Here is a 7,878-nt window from a genome sequence, read left to right as displayed (position 1 = left end):
AGCGCTCAAATTAAAATTACAAGTCAATAAAATTAAATTTATTATTTTAATTGTAGTTGATGGCGTTTTATTTTTAAATGCAATTGAAAATCAATACAAGACAAGTTGAATAGTAAAAACAATATTTGTTGCCAATTTTAACAGTGATTTATGGAGAGTAACATCAAAAATAAGTAAAAACAAAAGCTGTACAATAATTTCAAGTTTGCTTTACTTAATTTTTACAATTTAAAAACTAAACCAATTTACGCGCGATCTAAATTGAGATCACCAATAATGGTGAATCTTTAATGAGTTAACTTTTACCTTGGCAAAGTAAATTTCCTAAAGTTCAACTGAGAACGGCTAAAAATGTATTTTTTCACCAACACTTTTGCTTTCAGTTCAAAGTCAAATCAAACTGATTTACCTTTTAACAACCAACAACCATATTGTTTTCATTCAGTTCAACTGTAAACTTCAATATAATATTAGAAAAATAAAATCAACTGAACCATGTTAACTGATAATCTCTTCATATCTTCCTATTCACTGTTCCCTATGTTACCCTTCAATATGAGAAAGCTTTTCTCAAAAACCTCTTCTTTACACTGAATTACATCTTGTAATCGCATGGTTTTATCATGGATAGATGAGCAAACCCATCTCTGTTTATCATTATTATTATTACAGTTGACAAATAAACTTAATAATAATTGTTTGAGTTGAAAAATCTAAGAACTGGTAAAAAACTGGAAAACCATTGGCAGCCATGTTTTTTGAATGATTAACCAGATCACACAAAGCAACCAGGAGAGGCGAGATTGTTATAGACCACAAAAAATAGGCTGAATTTTTGAGGTTGATACTCAAATTATATCATCAAAGTGCTGAAACGGTTAACCGTCAATTTGTTGATTATAATATTTCAAAATTTCATTCAAATCACAGACTCTTTTCAAGGTTTCACAATTGATTATCTAAATCTGTATATCTCTTGATTATAATGAAAATGATCTCGATGTTGATGATGATGGAGAAATGTCAGAATTTTGATTAACTTTAATTTCAGCTTGGATCCGAGATATTAGCTTTGATGAGACCAACATGAGAACAATGAGAAATACTTTGCCAGCTTTTTTTGAAAAGATGATCATCCGATTAACTGCGCTTCTTTTGGTACTGATTAAGGATTTACTTTGACATTTATTTAAATGTTACTTTTAGTTTTTGATCAATACAATAACCTGAATCTTTTTCATTTTGACGATTAAGATACTCATCATAAGATTGAGACTTAATCTTGCCAGAATAGTATTGATTATAATATCAAGTAAAACTGGGCTAATCTTTTTATGTTTTATTCCTTCCATTTTCCTTTTCCTTTTTGCCATCTTCATCTTCATCTTTGCCATCCTTTCATCTTTTCATTATTGCATGTGAATTGTGATTGTAATTTAACCAATTAACTGTAGTATTTATGTTTCATTCAGCTGATCAGTCCTTCTGGTTGACCAAGATTAAAGGATCAAAAGTGATGAGGATTGCCAAGTCAAAGTCAAATTGTATTTTAACTTGAGCCTGTCCAAACTTAGTGCTCTTATTAAATCATCATCTTGTAAATGTCTCCTTGTTATCATTATTTTCCCATGCACACTCGGAATTCATTCATGAAACAGCAAATTCTGAAAGATTCATTTTGATCATCTTCATCCCTTTACAGGAAGGAAATGAAGAGTCAAAAAAAAGAAAGGTTGATGAAGATGAAAAAATAAATGAAGTTGAAGTGAAAGGAAGTGATATAATAATGATAAAAAAGTAACTTACTCATCAAGAATGTGATTGTACATGAGATTTGTCATGAAATCTCATGGGGAAATAGCAATGACAAGATTAACTGAATAAGATACCAAAGTTAATTCAGCAACACTAAACCAGAAAATTGTCTCAAATCAAGCAAACCAGGCAAATATTAACAGAAAAATCTAGGACCTAGAAAATGAAGAGAATCAAAAAATAATGAGAAAAATAAAAGCCAAAACCAAAATGTCCATTTGAAAGAACATTTGAAAAACGTTTTAGAAACCATTTGGAACCCTTAAAATGAGCAATTATTGAATTATAATAACAATTATCATAACAATTGCCATTGAAAAGGCTGATTGTTTACTTTGATTGGAAGTAAATGAGTAAACAAAAAAAGTAGCAAAATGAATGGTTTAGGCTAAATGTTATTCCTCTGTTCACTGTTATCGTTATTATTACTCATACTCAATACCAATTACAACAATTCCTTATTCCATGCCTCCTCCTTTTTCCTCCTCTCCACCGCCACCATCATCCTCATCTTCTTATTACTCATTCAATGTGAAGGAATCTCCAAGAAAAAGCAATAAACCATTTCGAGTTAAAAGACTCTTCAGTATGAGTCAACCTTGAAATAAAGTCAGAGGTTGTTGGTGGCTGTGAATGAGTAAGAAGGGATATTCCTTGGGTAAAAAAATCAACTCAACTTTATCCTCCTTCAGCCATTCAATAATTTTGCCAGTTTTACACTCCTATGGTGGTTAACAGTGGGAAGGTTCAACGCCACCTTACGGTTTACAGGGTTATAGAAAGTAACAAAACATCATTTTATCATCTTCATCATTATCATCATTTCCAATTCTGTGTGGTGTTCAGTTCTTGTGTGTGTTGTGTGTGAGTGTGTCTGTAATTCACACAATTATTTTGTCAAATGTTGCCTTAAGCGGTGTAACATCATCACCTATTATATTGGTTAAGGAAGAAAGATTAAAAAGTAAAAGTATTCTAATCATTTCAACAAACTTTTCCCCTGTCATCACCATCATGAAGTTTTACCACAAGCTATTCAATGGATTCCATTATTAAATCATCATCATTGCCATTATTTTAAGGGTTATCCATTGATTAACATGAAACGAAAGAAAAAAGTTTCAATTGTTGTTCCAATGGTAATCAAAATGTAACTTGCAATCCTTTTGTCCTGAGTTTGTCCATCATTCTTGTTAAATTTAGTGTTTGTGTTCAAAATTGTAATTCATTGAATTCGCTATGCCAATCATTTTAACAGGTGATAAGTATAATCTTCTTGAGACAGTTGATTCTTATGGTGAAATTAAATCATCATCAAGTTCATCGCCATCAATCCATTCAAATAACAAATCATCTTCATCTTCATCTACTGCTTATCCATCCTTTCAAGGATGGTTAAGACGACAATTAATTCCAGTGTTAATTCGATCCAAAATAAATGATAGTAAATTGTCCTGGAATGGATCGGTTGATTTGTCAATAAATGCACAATTGACCAGCAAAAATGGTGATCGAACCAAACTGCCAACAACTATAAATGGTTCCATTGACAATAATGTTAACAATGATTGCGATCATTTAGGAAACAATTTGTCTTCACCTCGTCATTTTCTTCATCAACCACAAGAAGTCATCACTAATAATGCAAATAATAAAGCAATTGATCCACTGCCACCATTAATTAATGTGCAATCACAATCAGCTCCGTGTACACCTAAATTTATGATGAAACGTCCTCCACTTGAGTCAATCTATGGTTCAACAGAAGTCGATACAATCTCTGGTTCCGGGGAAATTGATTTACTTTCAAGACAATTGGTTGAGAAGGATAAATTGTTAACCGATTTGCGTTTAGAATTGTTGTCCACTGAAGATCAAATTGAAGAGTTGCGTGAGTTAATCGGTAAATTGGGTAAACAGCTGGTTAATCTACGGGAAGAAAACAAAAGGTTAAACAATTTGGTTGATTCATTAACACCTTTGACTTGTTTCAAGTTATCTCGAGTTGAACATTTACCATCAAATTACGATGTTAATAGTAATAAAGATGAGGTTAACAATGTCAACCAATCAACAGTTACATTTTAAATTGTCACAATCATCTTAATCATTTTTTTCAAATACAGTAGGCTTAACTACAATATTAATCTATTCTTATATGCCTATTTTACAAGTCTCTAACATATCAACATTTCTCATTGTTTTTACACTTAATCTACATTTTACCCTAATCATTACATCTTGTGTTAATGATCGGTAATTTGAATCTCAATTGAAATTCAGATGCATCTCAATTAACATGAATTGATGATCAATGAATGTTGCCGGCTGTGTGCAATAAAAAAAGCAAGTTATTAGCCAATGGGCTAATATCATGGACATTTTAGTTTGTTACTGAGCTCTCAGTAATTTCTTGTTCTCCTTTTCCATTGATGTTGTTTATGTCCAAACTTAACCTTATGATATGCAAACCATACATTTCAATGTAAAAGGTGATTATAATCTAAATAAACTTATCAAAATCTTATTTCTATTTCTTCATGTTTTGTTGATTACTAACCGGAACAATTGAATGAATTGATAGAAACCAGTAGCTGGTAAAGATGATAATGAAATCCATTGTCATTAAGCAAGGTCCTGCACCTCTGTTGAAGGTAAGGTTGTTACAAAATTTGAGAAGAAACTCAAGAATTACTTTGAAACAAACTGGTGAGACAATCAAATGTACTTACTGTTGTTTCCTTGAGAAGGGTGATGATTATTATATTGAATTAGCCTTGATTAGAAAGCTGGTAAACTTGAATTCATTTTTTTGGTTGGCTGAAAAAAACGTTAAAATAAAGTCAGAAGGTAAGTGTAACTTTCTTTAGATTTTCACTTTCTCCTTGAAATCTTGGGCTTTTTTTACGATAATGAGTGATGAGGAAGACGAAAAGAGGAAATGCTGGATATTGGAAGGTTGAGAGAGAATAAAAAACAACATAATAAAAAAAGAAAACTTGAAATGATTAACTAGCCGATAAATTCACTTGTTTCTAGTCGTTCACTAAAATGTGCAACAAAGTCAGAAGAGAAAACTTTGCTTCAGCTTTTTCTTACTAACCGATCCCTTAGCTTTTCATCTGTTATTTATTTTGTATTGCCAAGTGTCAACACTTTTTCGGTTGTTAATTCAATACTAATAGTATGTAATTGTGATAAATGGATTAACCATTTAAGAAATCAATCAAACCAGGAGTAAATCTTTAGGATTACCACCAACTCTAATAACATCAATATCAACAGCAATTTAAAAAGGTGAGGTTTTGTTTTTCACGGATTTTTAATCTCAAGTCTTCAAGCGATATTCAACTCATCTTTTGGCCTTTTATGCTGTGTTTTGGATAAATTTTTAGGTAATTTGGTTCCATTATATCTATTTGCTACTAGATTGGTCAGTCAATGAGTTCCAATTTCGATGATATTGATTGGGACATTATTTCTGGTTTTGCTTTTATGGTCATCTCAACCAGTTTAATATTTGTTTACCAACATGTCCGACCAGTTGAACAATTTTTATCCACTTTTAGAGTCTTAATTGCAACGTAAGTTTATCAATTTTTTTACTGTCAATTTTAATCGGTATAATTATAATTTTTACACTTAGATCCCTCAGAAAAAAACTACAATTCATTAAGGTCAGTTTTTCTCACATTCGAGTAATTCATGTTACAGTTATGATTTACACTTTTCATGAATGTTGGCAGAAATCATTTTTTTAACCTTTCAAAATTCTGGTTATTGTTTAATTGGTTACGTATTAATTAATAAGCTGTCATTCCTGACTATAGTTATTTTTTGATACAAAGTAAAACCATCTTTCTGACCATAACTTGACCTAAAATGTGTGCATGTAAAAAGATTTCGTGTTATTTGGTGAGGTTAAGTTGATTACTGTTAAAAGGCATTCATTAGGCAAAAGGAGATACAGATTTCTTAAATTAACATTTAGATGACAAGTTAAAGTGTTTATTGAAATGGACAGCTCAAGTAAAGACAATTGTGATTACTGTTAATGTGTGAATCTTATTGAGTTGTGTGTTTGGTTTGAAGTTTTCTGGTTAACTTCAACATTGAGAAGAAACATTGTTGTTATTGTTTAAATCTAGACGACAAGTATTCACCATTATTATTAACGGAAATAGGAAACATTGGTAAAAAAGTAATTTCCGATTTGTTGTGAGTCAAATAATGAATTATATTAAATATAATAATAAAGGAAACAAGAAAATAATGAATTGTTTCCATTTGCTCAAGGGTGAATTATAAGACAACATCTTGGATCAGATTTAATAACACAAAAATAACAAGTTAACAAACTGATCAATGATCATGTAACATGAGTTTATTTGTCATTTAATACTTTCTTGAAAAAGCTTGTAATGATAATTGTAATTAATTCCTAGAAAAATTGTTGGCCTTTGAATCCTGTTGATTGTATTGAACAAATCATGTTCAATTGTAAGGTTTAACTTGAATCTTTTGAAGACCGACAATGTTTCTCATTAGATTTGAATCTCTTATTTAAACTTACAAATGTAGATGGAGTTACTTTACAACTGTTACAACAATTTAAAATTTTTACTTCTTAATTTGCCGATTCAATTAAATGTTAATAACTGTTTCAATTAAAGTCTTTTGAGAAATTTTATAAGCAAAACAATTAAAATTAACTGAACAATTTTCTTTTCTCTTTACAAATATAGATTATGAAGATGGTTGCAGTCAAAATTGATGGATCAAGTCTAATAATCAACACAAATTGATGATTTAAATAACGGATGATCTACCAAATTTGCATATTTCTGGTTAAACCTGTTAGATGATGACAATTTGATTGAGACAATATTGCTGCGCCAGGGAAAGGAAACAATTAGACTGTTTAAAAGATGCTTTCATTTTAATCTTCATCATTATTTCACGATTAAATTTGATTGTTTGTTTCCAATGAAAAAACGAAACAAATGATAAATTTCATGTGTATTTACTGTATTACAATTAATTGTGGCCCACCTAAAAAGTGCAACAAAATCAGAAGATGTTAATGACGATGATGATGATTAAGATGGATTAACAAACGTTTCAAATATAATTCATTTGTATTATTGTAAGTATTTATAAATATTTAAATTAACCTTTCTCACATTAAATTGTTTCTTTTGTTTTCCTCTCAAATTTTTCCGTTTAGACTACTTTGGCAAATGAAACAATTAAAATGAATGATTTAAGGACAACTTATCACAATCGGGAATGTTATTTGCTTATATAATTAACCTAAAAGTGGATAAACAATCAACAATAATGTGAAAAACAATTGGTTGACGGATAGATTTACATAATTATCAGGTTTCCCGGAAAGTTTTTACGCTCTTGAAGCGTTTTTAGTTAAAACAATTAATTAATTTAGTAAAATTGGTTCAATTGTTTTGATTTTTTCCAAAATACTAATTTTATATTTATTCTTTAATTTGAGCCTAATTTTATGATTAAAAATATTGATTAACATACCTAAAATTTGAATCAATTAAATCATAATTTTTGTGAAATTTTTGATAATCAATTTGAATTGTTAATTAGAAATGATCAACAATTCAGAATCAAGAAAACTTCACAACATTCGAAAGCTTGAATTTCATTAAATCACTGTTAAAAATTCGAAAATTCTAATTATTACCATTATTTAATTATTTCAGGATGATTAAAGTTTCATTTAACATTGAATCTCCATAGAAAGGATATTTTGAGATTTTTCAGGATTTTGATGATGAATCCTATGAAAATTTTACATGAAAAAATTTTAAAAAAATCCGTTTTTGTTAGCTATCGAACAGAATAATTAAATAATGATAATGATTAGAATTTTCGAATTTTTAACAGTGATTTAATGAAATTCAAGCTTTCGAATGTTGTGAAGTTTTCTTGATTCTGAATTGTTGATCATTTCTAATTAACAATTCAAATTGATTATCAAAAATTTCACAAAAATTATGATTTAATTGATTCAAATTTTAGGTATGTTAATCA

The 7,878-nt window shown here is 29.5% G+C and overlaps 1 long non-coding RNA gene across 1 annotated transcript; it reads left to right on the top strand.

Moving 5' to 3' along the window:
• Positions 1-4,852: 4,852 nt before the first annotated feature.
• Positions 4,853-7,202, top strand: LOC107363682 (uncharacterized). The gene is made up of 4 exons (XR_001568956.3): positions 4,853-5,112; positions 5,211-5,399; positions 6,561-6,961; positions 7,043-7,202. It is a non-coding gene; the product is annotated as an uncharacterized LOC107363682 (long non-coding RNA).
• Positions 7,203-7,878: the final 676 nt, after the last annotated feature.

The sequence above is a fragment of the Tetranychus urticae genome, chromosome 2, assembly GCF_039701765.1.
Source record: "Tetranychus urticae isolate SD_2017Ah chromosome 2, NJAU_TeUrti_SD_1.0, whole genome shotgun sequence".
In the NCBI taxonomy this organism is placed as follows: domain Eukaryota; kingdom Metazoa; phylum Arthropoda; class Arachnida; order Trombidiformes; family Tetranychidae; genus Tetranychus; species Tetranychus urticae.
This window is presented reverse-complemented; position numbering and strand designations above follow the sequence as displayed.